The sequence below is a fragment of the Littorina saxatilis genome, linkage group LG14, assembly GCF_037325665.1.
Source record: "Littorina saxatilis isolate snail1 linkage group LG14, US_GU_Lsax_2.0, whole genome shotgun sequence".
Taxonomy (NCBI): Eukaryota; Metazoa; Mollusca; class Gastropoda; order Littorinimorpha; family Littorinidae; genus Littorina; species Littorina saxatilis.
In genome coordinates this window covers 42,539,826-42,553,336 of record NC_090258.1, presented here as the reverse complement: position 1 = coordinate 42,553,336, position 13,511 = coordinate 42,539,826, and positions in this window count along the sequence as shown.

The window sequence follows — 13,511 nt, the reverse complement described above, 5'->3', positions numbered from 1 at the left end:
TTTTTTGGATTAATGTCTTTGATGACGTCATATCCGGCTTTTCGTGAAAGTTGAGGCGGCACTGTCACGCCCTCATTTTTCAACCAAATTGGTTGAAATTTTGGTCAAGTAATCTTCGACGAAGCCCGGACTTCGGTATTGCATTTCAGCTTGGTGGCTTAAAAATTAATTAATGACTTTGGTCATTAAATATCTGAAAATTGTAAAAAAAAATAAAAAAATTATAAAACGATCCAAATTTACGTTTATCTTATTCTCCATCATTTGCTGATTCCAAAAACATATAAATATGTTATATTCGGATTAAAAACAAGCTCTGAAAATTAAATATATAAAAATTATTATCAAAATTAAATTGTCCAAATCAATTTAAAAACACTTTCATCTTATTCCTTGTCGGTTCCTGATTCCAAAAACATATAGATATGATATGTTTGGATTAAAAACACGCTCAGAAAGTTAAAACAAAGAGAGGTACAGAAAAGCGTGCTATCCTTCTTAGCGCAACTACTACCCCGCTCTTCTTGTCAATTTCACTGCCTTTGCCATGAGCGGTGGACAGACGATGCTACGAGTATACGGTCTTGCTGAAAAATGGCATTGCGTTCAGTTTCATTCTGTGAGTTTGACAGCTACTTGACTAAATATTGTATTTTCGCCTTACGCGACTTGTTATATTTAGTCAAGTTTTGACTAAATATTTTAACATCGAGGGGGAATCGAAACGAGGGTCGTGGTGTATGTGCGTGTGTGCGTGCGTGTGTGTGTGCGTGTGTGTGTGTGTGTGTAGAGCGATTCAGACTAAACTACTGGACCGATCTTTATGAAATTTGACATGAGAGTTCCTGGGTATGAAATCCCCGAATGTTTTTTTCATGTTTTTGATAAATGTCTTTGATGACGTCATATCCGGCTTTTCGTGAAAGTTGAGGCGGCACTGTCACGCCCTCATTTTTCAATCAAATTGGTTGAAATTTTGGTCAAGTAATCTTCGACGAAGCCCGGACTTCGGTATTGCATTTCAGCTTGGTGGCTTAAAAATTAATTAATGACTTTGGTCATTAAAAATCGGAAAATTGTAAAAAAAAAATAAAAATTTATAAAACGATCCAAATTTACGTTTATCTTATTTTCCATCATTTGCTGATTCCAAAAACATATAAATATGTTATATTTGGATTAAAAACAAGCTCTGAAAATTAAATATATAAAAATTATTATCAAAATTAAATTGTCCAAATCAATTTAAAAACACTTTCATCTTATTCCTTGTCGGTTCCTGATTCCAAAAACATATAGATATGATATGTTTGGATTAAAAACACGCTCAGAAAGTTAAAACAAAGAGAGGCACAGAAAAGCGTGCTATCCTTCTTAGCGCAACTACTACCCCGCTCTTCTTGCCATGAGCGGTGGACTGACGATGCTACGAGTATACGGTCTTGCTGAAAAATGGCATTGCGTTCAGTTTACTTCTGTGAGTTCGACAGCTACTTGACTAAATATTGTATTTTCGCCTTACGCGACTTGTTTTTTCTTCTCACCGAGACCTTCCGCATAACACTATTCATAGGCGAAGCTAGTTCCCTTTCCCGCATTATTACTGGATTTGGACCAAAAAAAAACCGAATGAACAAAATAGACAACCTACTTTTTGTTTTGTTTTTTTCTTGTCAAAAAAGCTAAGTTAGAGTTGCTTAAATTGTTTTGTTTGAGAGTTACTCGCTTAGATACCTACACAGTGACTTAGCTTTGACCCGATGCTGCGTGTCGGAGACGCTTTCAGATGGAATATCAACGGCTATGTGTAATCAAGCCCACGCTATCATTCTGCCTCTCGCGCGCGCGCACTCATTCAAACAGTCAATCAAAAACCAGCCTCCATACACAGCCACAATTAGCTACAACACACAATACTCCTAGCGGGAGACACAACTTGGGTCAGGGGAAGATAATTAAACAGGGACACATAGAGGGACAAAGAAATGACCGGGAGTAACTTTAAAATAACTTTGGTGACAGAGTACACATTGTCACATTAGTATAATGATGTCGTCATGGAATTGTGGCCTAGCTCATTTTATAAATTTTTTCAGCAGAAGGCCAACACTGATTATTTTCATTCTGAAATAGTGTTTATATGTGTACGTGGTATGAATAGAAAGATAAAATAATGTTAGATAGTGTATTCTCTATCGCATTTTTAGTGCTAGGACTAGCTGCAGAATAGGGGCTGAATTGTTCGGATTAGTATACCAACATGATACTTTATACAGTTAAAAAGACATCTCTCAGGGTCCAAATGCCAGGGAGGGGCAACTTCTAAATGGTCTATGAACGAAAATATGACCTGTTTAGTAAGCATACCCTCAAAACGCACTTTTGCAGAAGGTGAACTTTCAAAACACCAGTTCTTTGTAACTAAGAGCTTAGTTTACCTTTGAATTAACATTTATGTTTGCCTGAACCATGTTTCTAACATCTGGACAATAAACACACTGGAGGGGCGGATCCAGGGGGGTTTCCGGGGTTTCCACCCCTCCCCCCCCCCCCCCCCCCCCCCGCAGCCTAAAAAGAAAAGTATTATAAAAAAATATATATTTAAGAGTAAAGAGAAACTGAAGGCTCAAATTGCACCAGATTCCTCCATTTTCCTTGTTTTTTATCAACATTTCCGGGGGGGCATGCCCCCGGGCCCCCCTAGGAGCTGGCCTTTGTCTTTTTAATGACGGTTTCGGAAGGTATTTGAGTAATTTGCTGGCTCAGGTTGCACCAGATCGGTCAATTTTCCTTTTATTGGTAATCTCATTTGTCTTCTTAAATTTACTTTTTGAAGGTGTATTAGGGGAAGTTTCTTGGCTCAGATTGCACCAGATTGCTCCATTTTCGCGCCCACAACTAAACGCTTCGCGTCGTCGAGTTGTTCCTTGCGCTCGGAATCGAGAGGTTGCGTGTTCAGGCCTGGGTCAGGCCGCAATTTTCTCCCCCCTTTCCTAACCTAGGTGGTGGGTTCAAGTGCTAGTCTTTCGGATGAGACGAAAAACCGAGGTCCCTTCGTGTACACTACATTGGGGTGTGCACGTTAAAGATCCCACGATTGACAAAAGGGTCTTTCCTGGCAAAATTGAAAAGGCATAGCTAAAAATGTCCACCAAATACCCGTGTGACTTGGAATAAAGGCCGTGAAAGGTGAATGCTCGCCCTAATAGGCTTGAGGTTTGCTGGCCGATGTGAATGCGTGATATATTGTGTACAAAATTCCATCTCACCCGGCAAAAATTAATATGTAAATCGCCGTGAGCTCTTGTGAGAAACGGCGATTAATACATGTCCATTATTATTATTATTATTTATTATTTGTAAACCCCCATGATGTGATCCGCCCCTGCACTGGCTATTGACGTTTTATAATTATATACAAATGAATCGGTTTTCTTTTCAAGAACGGTACCGTCTAGTAACAATCGCAAGCTTACACATTGACTATTAAAATTATGCAAATGACAAATATATTCTTGCTAGTTGCTATCTTTTTGGAATGGGTTCATGATTCTGCTTTATTCTAAAGCAAAGACAGATGACACTTCGACACTACATACTGATGTAAAACATACTGTCCGGTCAATTGTCTACAGATACATTCTCAACAAGGTTGTAGAGGCCCTCCTATTTACAAATACTGTACACGAAGCTGTATTTCTACTATTTGTTAACAAAGAAATGCATTTCATGCATAATGCCAGAGTTTGAAAAAGAAACCTGTAACCATAGTTTCTTCTATATCCATAGCGATTTACTCACATAACCGGTTCATGAATTCAGTCTTTCAGTCACGCTGGCATTTGCCATCACAGAGGCAAAGAGCAGTCTGTGCAGGGGACACCCGCTGTGGCACAGCTACACGGACCTCTACAACCTTTTTTGCAGCTGCATTTTACTAGTTCAGAGCAGATCTTAGATGCATCTGGAAGTGATGTCCAAACAGGCGAAAAAGTTCCATCAACTTCTTCCCAGCCCCAGCTTGCAGGATCTGAAATCTCTGGCTGCGGAATGAGAGCTTCCTTCCAGATGAGTGCATGCAGGATCGCTCTTTTCGTGTGTTCAAGAAGAGCAGCTTGAGTGGGTGGGGTGTTTTCCAGCATGCGCCCTTTCTTCGTGATCAGGTGTTTTCTGGCATCGTTCACCTTGTCGGAAACACTGGTCTTGTCGAACATCAACGAGACAAAGCGCTCAATCTGGCTGAACTTGTCCGGTGATGCAAGCACCCAAAGGAACAGCTGTGAATTCTGTATCAGACATCCACACTTCCCAGCATCTCTTCTTACTGACACAAAAGAAAGATGACACAGTGTCGCAGCCAGTCAGAGAATGAAACATCAGAGGTGCTGGTGATTTCTCTGGGCGTAGTCGTGAATAGGCAGAAGACGATAGTGGGATCCAGCACAAATGCAACCCACAGGTTTTCCAGCTGGAAGGAATGGTAGTGAGCTGTTGCAAGCACCACTACATCAGTGTCTAAATTCCTGATCATGACGTCAGTGTGATTCATTCTGGCCAGGTCAGAACAGTGTACAACCAGTCTGGTGTCAGCCTCTACGTGTGAACAAGGGGACAACCTGGCTCTTTGGTCCTCACTAATGTCACTAGAACTAACAAAGTCCACACCTTGTGTTGCAATGACCACTTTCCCGTCTTCCTTGACGAGCTTCAGATTTTCAGACAGGATGAAACAGCTCTTCTTTGTTTTGACTGTTTCGTAGGAATTCTGGCCAGCTGCGTGGCAGAGCAACGTCTCCTTTCACTCTTCTCCTCACACCAGAGCCTCGTTTTTTCCTCACTGATGACTTCAGACTGTTGTCACGGTAACAGCCCCAAACAACGTCAACGCGATCAGCGTTAGACAGGCACATCAGGACATATGCTAAAAAGACAGAATCACTGTACTCTTGGAATGTTTGTGTTTGGCGTGGCTTCAGAATGTGCACCAGCGCAGCACCATCAATGAGAACAGCTGATACTTGTGGTTCAGTGAGTACTGGGTCATGAGTTTTCTCAAAACAGTGCAGGGGATCGCTTTTGTTGCCGTGGCGCAATTCTCCAGAATCTCAGATTGATGGAGGGAATGACTGGTTTTCGTGCTGAAAGAATTCATCAAGGTCTCCTCCTCTCGCCTGACATCCAACATACAATCTAGCAAACAAACCACAGTTGGTCTTGGCTGTCTTCAGCTTCAGATTCTTGGTCATCTGAGTAGACTTGTTCTGATTTCTGAAAAGGGCTACCCTGTAAGGTGAATTGGGTCTGACAGTGGCTTTGACCTTTGCAGCAGCCTTTCAGCGAGTTTCAACCGGCTCAATCTGGCCGAATTATCTTATTATATGGCTTTCCCGTCAAGTGCAAAACCCTTGTCTGGCCATGTGAGCCAGTCCCAATGTCGTGAGACGTGACTTGTTGTCAACTTGAGGGTCAATCTTCAAAGCAGCTTCCCGAATATGTGACTCAAGCTGGTATGTAGAACCTCTGGACAGATTTCCAGTTTTGCCACAGTTAAACATACAGGTCTCTTGTGGAGAAACTTGCCCACTCTCTCTGCGTGATCTCTTTCCTGTCTCGCCTTCATCGTTTTCAGCTTCATCATGCCGTATCATTTCAGCTCTGTCCAACATTCTTTGGTTGTAGTTAGCACCGCAGTTCTTGTGCCACCTAGCTCCATGTTTGGCTAATGAAGACGCAATCCCTGACCTATCATTGAATTTGTCTATTTTCAGTGATGACTGAAACGCTCCAACTGCTTTAAAACCTTTTAAATGTCTCTCTGCTGTGCTGTAGCTTTCTTCTGTGGAATTTATCAGCTTTTCTGTTGTGTCCTTCTGGCAAAAGATGCACAGGCTCCAGTCCGTGTCTTTACTCACGCCGCTTGCCATGTCTTCACTGCTTCAGTCTGAACACACACTGTTAAGTAACGTGTTAGATATATACACATTATTTAGGTTCCTGGGCTCACCTGTATATCACCAAAGCTTTGGTGTGTTCCCTGGTCAATTCAAGCTTATTATTTGCCTTCTTTTGTCTCTATTTGGGAGCACCTACAAATATAGCCTTACCCGAAGGTTCCGAAATATGATTTTTGGCTAATTTTTCAACCATTTATTTATTTTTTCACATAAAGGCATTAAAAAGACAACAACAACCCAATAATATGGATTTATTATGTTTATTGCCTAGCAACCAAATTTACCAGAGGACAAAAATTGCTTGCCCCCCCCCCCCCCCCCCCCCCTGGAATTTACATTCTTTCGATGTCTTCTAACAGCACACCAAATGATATGTTAGTACACAAATTTGAACAATCGTTTCAACTGGGGGCCCCACTATTTAGAGAATATTTCTCTTTGATGAATGATTTACGTATACAGTCTAAAACACGAAAACATCAAAATCGTCATGAATCGAATGACGTTAACATTTCAGGACGACGACGATGTGGAACATGTTGACGCTGACTGATCTTGCCTTACAAAGTGTGAGTGACGCCTCATGGCTGCAACAACATTAAGACATGTGTCGTTTTTGCCGTATACAACGGCAGTGTTAAAGGCTATGTTCTGTGTGTATAATTTGTGAAGATTCAAATTGTCAAAATAGTTATTTATCAGTTGTTGTTTTTGTGTGTGCTTTGTTTATCTGGTAATGTTTTGTTTTTGGTGTTGTTTTTGTTGTCATGTTTGTTGTGCTCGTGTGTGTGTGTGTGTGTGTGTGTGTGTGTGTGTGTGTGTGTGTGTGCGTGTGTGTGTGTTTTGTGTGCAATGTGTGTGCAAACGTATAAAGTGTTTGACCTTGGTTACTGGCCGAAGTAGCTGGCGTCCCTTAAACACAGTCTTCTTATTCACTGTTTGTGGGGTTGTGTTGATGATCTTGTTTGTGTATCTTAAAAATGCTCCTGAACATGTGGTATGAACGACATTCTGAGTGATCACATGTTGCTATTTCCTCGTGTTGTCTTCCGTACAGTGGGAAGGTGTAGGCTCTAACGGTAAACCATATTGGTGTTACCATAGTGTTGACACCATAGTGTAGTTGCCATGGTAGTGTTACGATGGTGGTGTTACCATATTGGTGTTACCATAGTGTTGACACCATAGTGTAGTTGCCATGGTAGTGTTACGATGGTGGTGTTTGACTAATGGTGTTACCATAGTGTTATAATTGGTACCATAGTGGTGTTACCATAGTGTTGTTACCCTAGTAGTGTGTGTGTGTGTGTGTGTGTGTGTGTGTGTGTTTGTGTGTATGTGTGTGTGTGTGTGTGTGCGGTTGTGCTTGTTTGAAAAATTACAGTGTCAATCATGATTAACATCAAGTGCAATACCTTTGGCACAGCCATGGCATTGCACACCCACACACACCAACGCATATATACACACGCGCGCACGCATGCACACACACACACACACACACACACAAACAAACACGCACACACACGCAGCGGGCGCAAATACACACACACACACACACACACCCACACACACACACACACACACACATATACTTTGATATATACTGTTCAAAAAAAGAAACGCATAGTTGCTACTTGCCAAATTTGTTTTATTTTTCGAAAAAATTAACAGAAAATCCAATATTTAGATTATTTGTTTGAAATTTGGTATGGACACAGTTGAATGCACACACAGTTCATTTGCATCTTCAAATCAATCAGTCAATCAATACGATTGGGTGCCGAGGCTGTCAAGTCAGTAGGGGGTGTGACTGCCTTGAGCAGCAACAACTGCCCGGCACCTTCTGGGCATGGACTGGATCAGATGCCGGATATCTTGCTGTGGGATGGTGTCCCACTCCTCCTGAAGTGCCTGCAATAGATCGCGGTGATTTGCCGGCGCTTCTTCTCGCCTGCGCACACGTCTGTCCAATTCATCCCAGAGGTGTTCTATCGGGTTCATGTCTGGCGACATGGATGGCCAGGGAAGCACCTGGACATGGTGGTCGGTGAGGAACTGGGTGGTGAGTCGTGCTGTGTGCGGGCGAGCTTTGTCCTGCTGGAATATGGCATCCTGGTCAGCCAGAAGAGGAAGGGCGTGTGGGCGCAGAATTTCCTCCACGTATCGCTGGGCAGTTATGCGCCCTTGGACGTGCACCAGGGTGCTCCTTCCAGCGGTATTGATCGCCCCCCACACCATGACGCCTCCACCACCATGAACGGGTGCCTCATCCACACAGTTGGGCGCGTAACGTTCGTTTACTCTCCGGTAGACCCTCCTCCGACCATCATGTCGCTGGAGCAGGAAGTAGGACTCGTCGCTGAACCACACGTGTCTCCAGTGATTCTGGACGGTCCAGCGAAGGTGCTGGTTGCCCCACTGCACTCGGTTCTGGCGATGGCGGCGGGTGAGGACATCTCCTCTGTGAGGTCTGCGAGCTCTCAAACCAGCTTCATGCAGGCTGTACATCGAGATATAACAATTTCATCCCATTTAAATATTATAAAAACCCAAGCACTTTTAGACTCAGATTGCTCCTGGCTTCCCCTCAAGAAACTGTTGTTAGAAATGTATCCTTGTATTTGTATAAAGCCTTTAAATTAATCAATCAATCAATCAATCAATGAGTCTTATATCGCGCATATTCCGTGGGTACAGTTCTAGGCGCTCTGCAGTGATGCCGTGTGAGATGAAATTTTATACGGCCAGTAGATTGCAGCCATTTCGGCGCATATTTACCTTTCACGGCCTATTATTCCAAGTCACACGGGTATAGGTAGACAATTATTAACTGTGCCTAAGCAATTTTGCCAGGAAAGACCCTTTTGTCAATCGTGGGATCTTTAACGTGCACACCCAATGTCGCATGAAAGTAAAAAAAAAAATGGAAAGCTGATTTTATGACCATTTCTAAGTTCAAATGGCACCAGATGGCACCATTTTGCTTCTTTGGGCCAAACAAATGTTCGGGGGGGCATACCCCGGGATCCCACTAGCAAATTCGGGCGCTTCGAGCCCATCACATTCACTTTCGATTCAAAGTGCACCCCCCCCCCCCCCCCCCTTACAAAGCAACTGATCCGCCCCTGCTTGTTCTCATTCCTTTATTTTAGTATTTTTCCAAATTACATCTTCTGTTCTATGTCTATCTAAATACGAAAACATCGCCTTATGTATGCATGTTTGAGAACATGGTTTAATAATTTAATATGCAACAATATGAATGTGATACATGCAGGTTGAAAACGACGTTAAACACCAAATAAATAAAGAAAGAAAGATACATGCAGGTATTTGGGTAATAAAAAAACTCTGAAAGAGGAATAATAAAGCAGTTAACCTTTAAAAAAAATACTGACAACAGCGAACCAGTTTTCAGTTATGGAGCAACATTATATTGCCTCCCCAATCCGAGATTCGAACCAGCGCAATGTGCTAACAGACTTCGCTTCTTGTTTCCATTAAGAGATAGAGAGATAATAATACAATTTTATTTCATTTTCAACTCGGGCCACATTTCGGGGCTTTACTCCAGGTTCTCCGGTCTGCCCCCCCCCCTCCCCCTCAAAAATATTCTAAAAAAAATATAATGTTAACTAGGTTGGGTCTGGTGCACTCCAAAGTTGCGAGTTTGCCTTCGTTGAGAGGGCTGCCCGAAATTTCTCCCGAGGGAGATGAAAATAGAATCCAAAATGTCAACAAACAAACAAAATTCAAATCAAATAAAATAACAAACAAAAACACTATTAAAATTATCAAATAAAAAATCAAACAAAAAACATTAAACAAGGCAAAATAAAATCAAATAAAAAAATTCAAATTTAAAAAATTCAAATAAAAACAAACTAAGTTCAAATCAAAAGTTAAATAAAAATAAAATCAAACTCAAACAAGAGAGAGAGAAGGCAACACAGTGACGAGTTGAAGGGCACAGACTGGTGCCAATGCGAAAATATTTACCTTAGTCAAAGGGAGATAACTGCGATTTCATAAAATTTGCATAAATTTGTTGGTACTTTTATGGGAACCTGTCTTGGTTCAGAAAATGTTGGAGAGTTCCCTGGAACCTTCCCGAAAATCCTGCAACATGTTCTAAGGTTCCCTCCAAAGTTCCGGAAAAAACATCTATATGTTCCTGCCCAAACACCTAGGTTCCCGTATAGACACCTACACACACACACACACACACACACACACACACACACACACACACACACACACATACACACATACACACACACACACACTCACACACACACACACACACACACACACACACACACACACACACACACACACACACACACACACACACACACACACACACACACACACACACACACACACAAACAAACACGCGTAAAACAGGAGAGAGAACCTTGCCAGAAAACGTCGGCACAGCACTGGAGAAAGTGACCTGTTTACGTTAGGCTATTATATATATAATATATCCAGCTACACAATGGTGTCATTGAAATGGTATTGCATACATTTAGCCTTGACTTGCCTTGCATTGATTATATAGGCGCACCTGCACCTTTCTTCGCTTGACCTGGTTACACCTGACAAAAACAAGTCGAAGAATACTCACTTAGCCGTTTCAGTGAGGCGAAAGGTTGTGTCTGCAAAAAAATACTACATCCGTCATCACATTGTGTCGTCACCTGTGTCATCGCTGTCTGTCTTCACTTCAGTCGTCACCTGTGTCATCGCTGTCTGTCTTCACTTCAGTCGTCACCTGTGTCATCGCTGTCTGTCTTCACTTCAGTCGTCACCTGTGTCATCGCTGTCTGCCTTCACCTCAACCCCTCACTGACCTCCTGCTGCTGTCCACAGCGGTGAGTTGTTGGGTAGTTGGACGGGGTATAGCTGGCCTATTTAGTACAGTCGCATGACCTTTTTTAAGTGGTGTAAATCCCTGTTTTATGTTTGTAAGAATGATATGATTTTTATTTTATTCACTGTAACGTGTGTTTTTTTTCCCAATATGGGTGATAATAGCAAAATTACATAACGGTTTCGAAGGCTAAACTTAGATCAGTTTCTCATTTACATAAACAAATGTACTTAATCATCCAACCGATTTCAACAAATAATTGACCCAATGCAACATAGAGTCCACACCATCACATATCAAAAAAATAAGAGATGTAGTAATTTCTGACACAAACCAGGGAGTAACATAAATTAATTTATGGGAGACCATAAAAACACATTGACCGATGCATCTTTTCACCGATGTGTAAAACATACCATTACCCCCATGTTCAAAATTGTAGTTAGAAAAGGTATGTTGAGTGATATGTGTGCAAAGTTTAAATTAAGAGTTCACAATCTGCGATATCCGAAAATAGATATATAAGTATACCTTCAGAAATTGTGAAACCTCTATGACACTCTGTTCAAAGTATCTGCATAAAGACGTAAGCGTGAGCGCGCGTACTGGTGTGTATGTGTGTGTATGTGTGTGCAAGAAGCGGTTGAAAGTGTGATTATTGTCATCACTGTGTGTAATACGAGTACAACTCATGACTACTGCTGTATTTGAATGGCACGGTGTTCGCCCGTTGATACGTTCTCCTTAACAAAACACAGGTAAGACCTTGCCAGGAAAGTTGAATGGTCCTACTGTAGTATTGGAACACGTTCGTGGTTTTTTTTAAGATTGAATTAAATGCCTTGCCCGTTTGAAAGGAGGGGGGGGGGCGGCTACTTAGTCAAGTGGCTTAAACGTCGTCCATGTTTGTTCCACTGACTGTAAAGTTGACTAGAAGCACTCTGTGTATATAGACTCAAGACTCGAGATTCCTTTACAACACAATAAAAATGGTTTCATTGTAGCTAAGACTTGTACTTTTACGTGCAGCTATGACGCCACCCCTCAAAATACCAGAAACTTGGTCCACAATATACAATATACTTCTCACTGCTTTGTTTCATATAGACGCACCGCATTATATGGCTGACACCAGAAGTCTATCATACTAGAGGTACTCGACTACCATTACTGTCAGTCGACACACGCGGTGAAACATATGCCCTTTGACCTTTTCTTGGGGATATCCCGTACTAAAAATAGAATACATAATTCTGGGAAAGCTGTTCAAGGGCACTTATGAAATATATTCGAGTTTTAATACACGACTCAAAATCTTTGGGATGAATCAAAAAGAATAAAATACAAGAATAAAGAGTTCAGAAAAAAAGAAAACAAGTTCAAGAACAATTGAGAAAAAAATGTTTTACAAAAGTCTTGCCATTTACGGGACTCGAACTCGAGACCGCCGGCAATAAAGGCAAACGTTCTACCACCCTACCATTGAGTCCCACGAAATATAAGCGTGAAAACTAATACTTGAACTTCAAACATACCTCCCTCGTGTCTGGGTTTTCGGTCCAGCATTTGTAGACTCGTCGGTTTCCCCGTTCGTATTTGTGTTTTGTACGTTTTCTTGTTTTCATCATAACATGTAGTCGCGGTGTTACCTAGGGCACTAAATATTCACCAAACCAAGGATACTACACAAAAAAGAATGGGTAAATCTGGGGAAATTGTTCCGCTGGAAGTACTCAATAATAATGCGCCTTTTGGGTTAATTTGATAAGAAACTTAATAAAATACAAGAATTAAGAGTTCAGAAGAAAAGAAAAAAAGTCGAAGAGAATCGAACCCGGGACCACAAAACTAAGGAATAACGCATGATCGAATGCTTTACCAACTGAGCTATTCTGTCGCACTGTAGGCGAGGGAGATTTAAATTCGAAATAATTATTACACTTGAGTTCTCGAGCGTTGCGACAACTCGAGTTTACCAGTCTCTCCGTTCGTATTTGTGTAGTGTTCTTTTTATCTCACTGTTCGAGGCCAGTTAAGTTGATAACTGACCCTATGCTCCCGTTCACTTCATATACGTTTGGAAAGCAATATCAAGTAGCGACAATTTTAAGCGGGACCGACATTGACCAATCGCCGAAAGGCTCTGACGTCATTGCATGAAAGGATTTCCCAACCCAAACTTCCAATGCTCGATAACATACAAAGGATTTTGTTCGGGAGGACAACGATCTATGGACGGTTCATCCTATAAAGGGAAGCAAGCGGTTAAAAACGGGTGTCGATAGAGCCAATGAACAGTGATGTGAACTTGTAGTATTTTATTCACTTGTGCTGAAATCCACCCACTCTGACTGGGAATAAAATACAATTATGTTCTTCCGGTTTCATCTTATTTCTCTTTGTTTCGCGTTTGAAATTGTCAGTATTTCTCTCCGAGTCTGCGAGGTTGTTGAGACTGTTTGTCTATGTGTCTAAATGTGTGTCTATAGATCTCTATCAAGGCATCTGGATATCAGTGTCAGTTTTTACTACTCTACTATTTTCTGACTTCTCTCTACATTGTGTGGCTGTCTTATTACAATGTTGGGTAGCTGCGCACAAACCCCGGATGTAATTAATATATGATGTTCAACTACTGGCTTTCAACCGATTGCTTTTTCCCTCTTTATGTCAGTGCA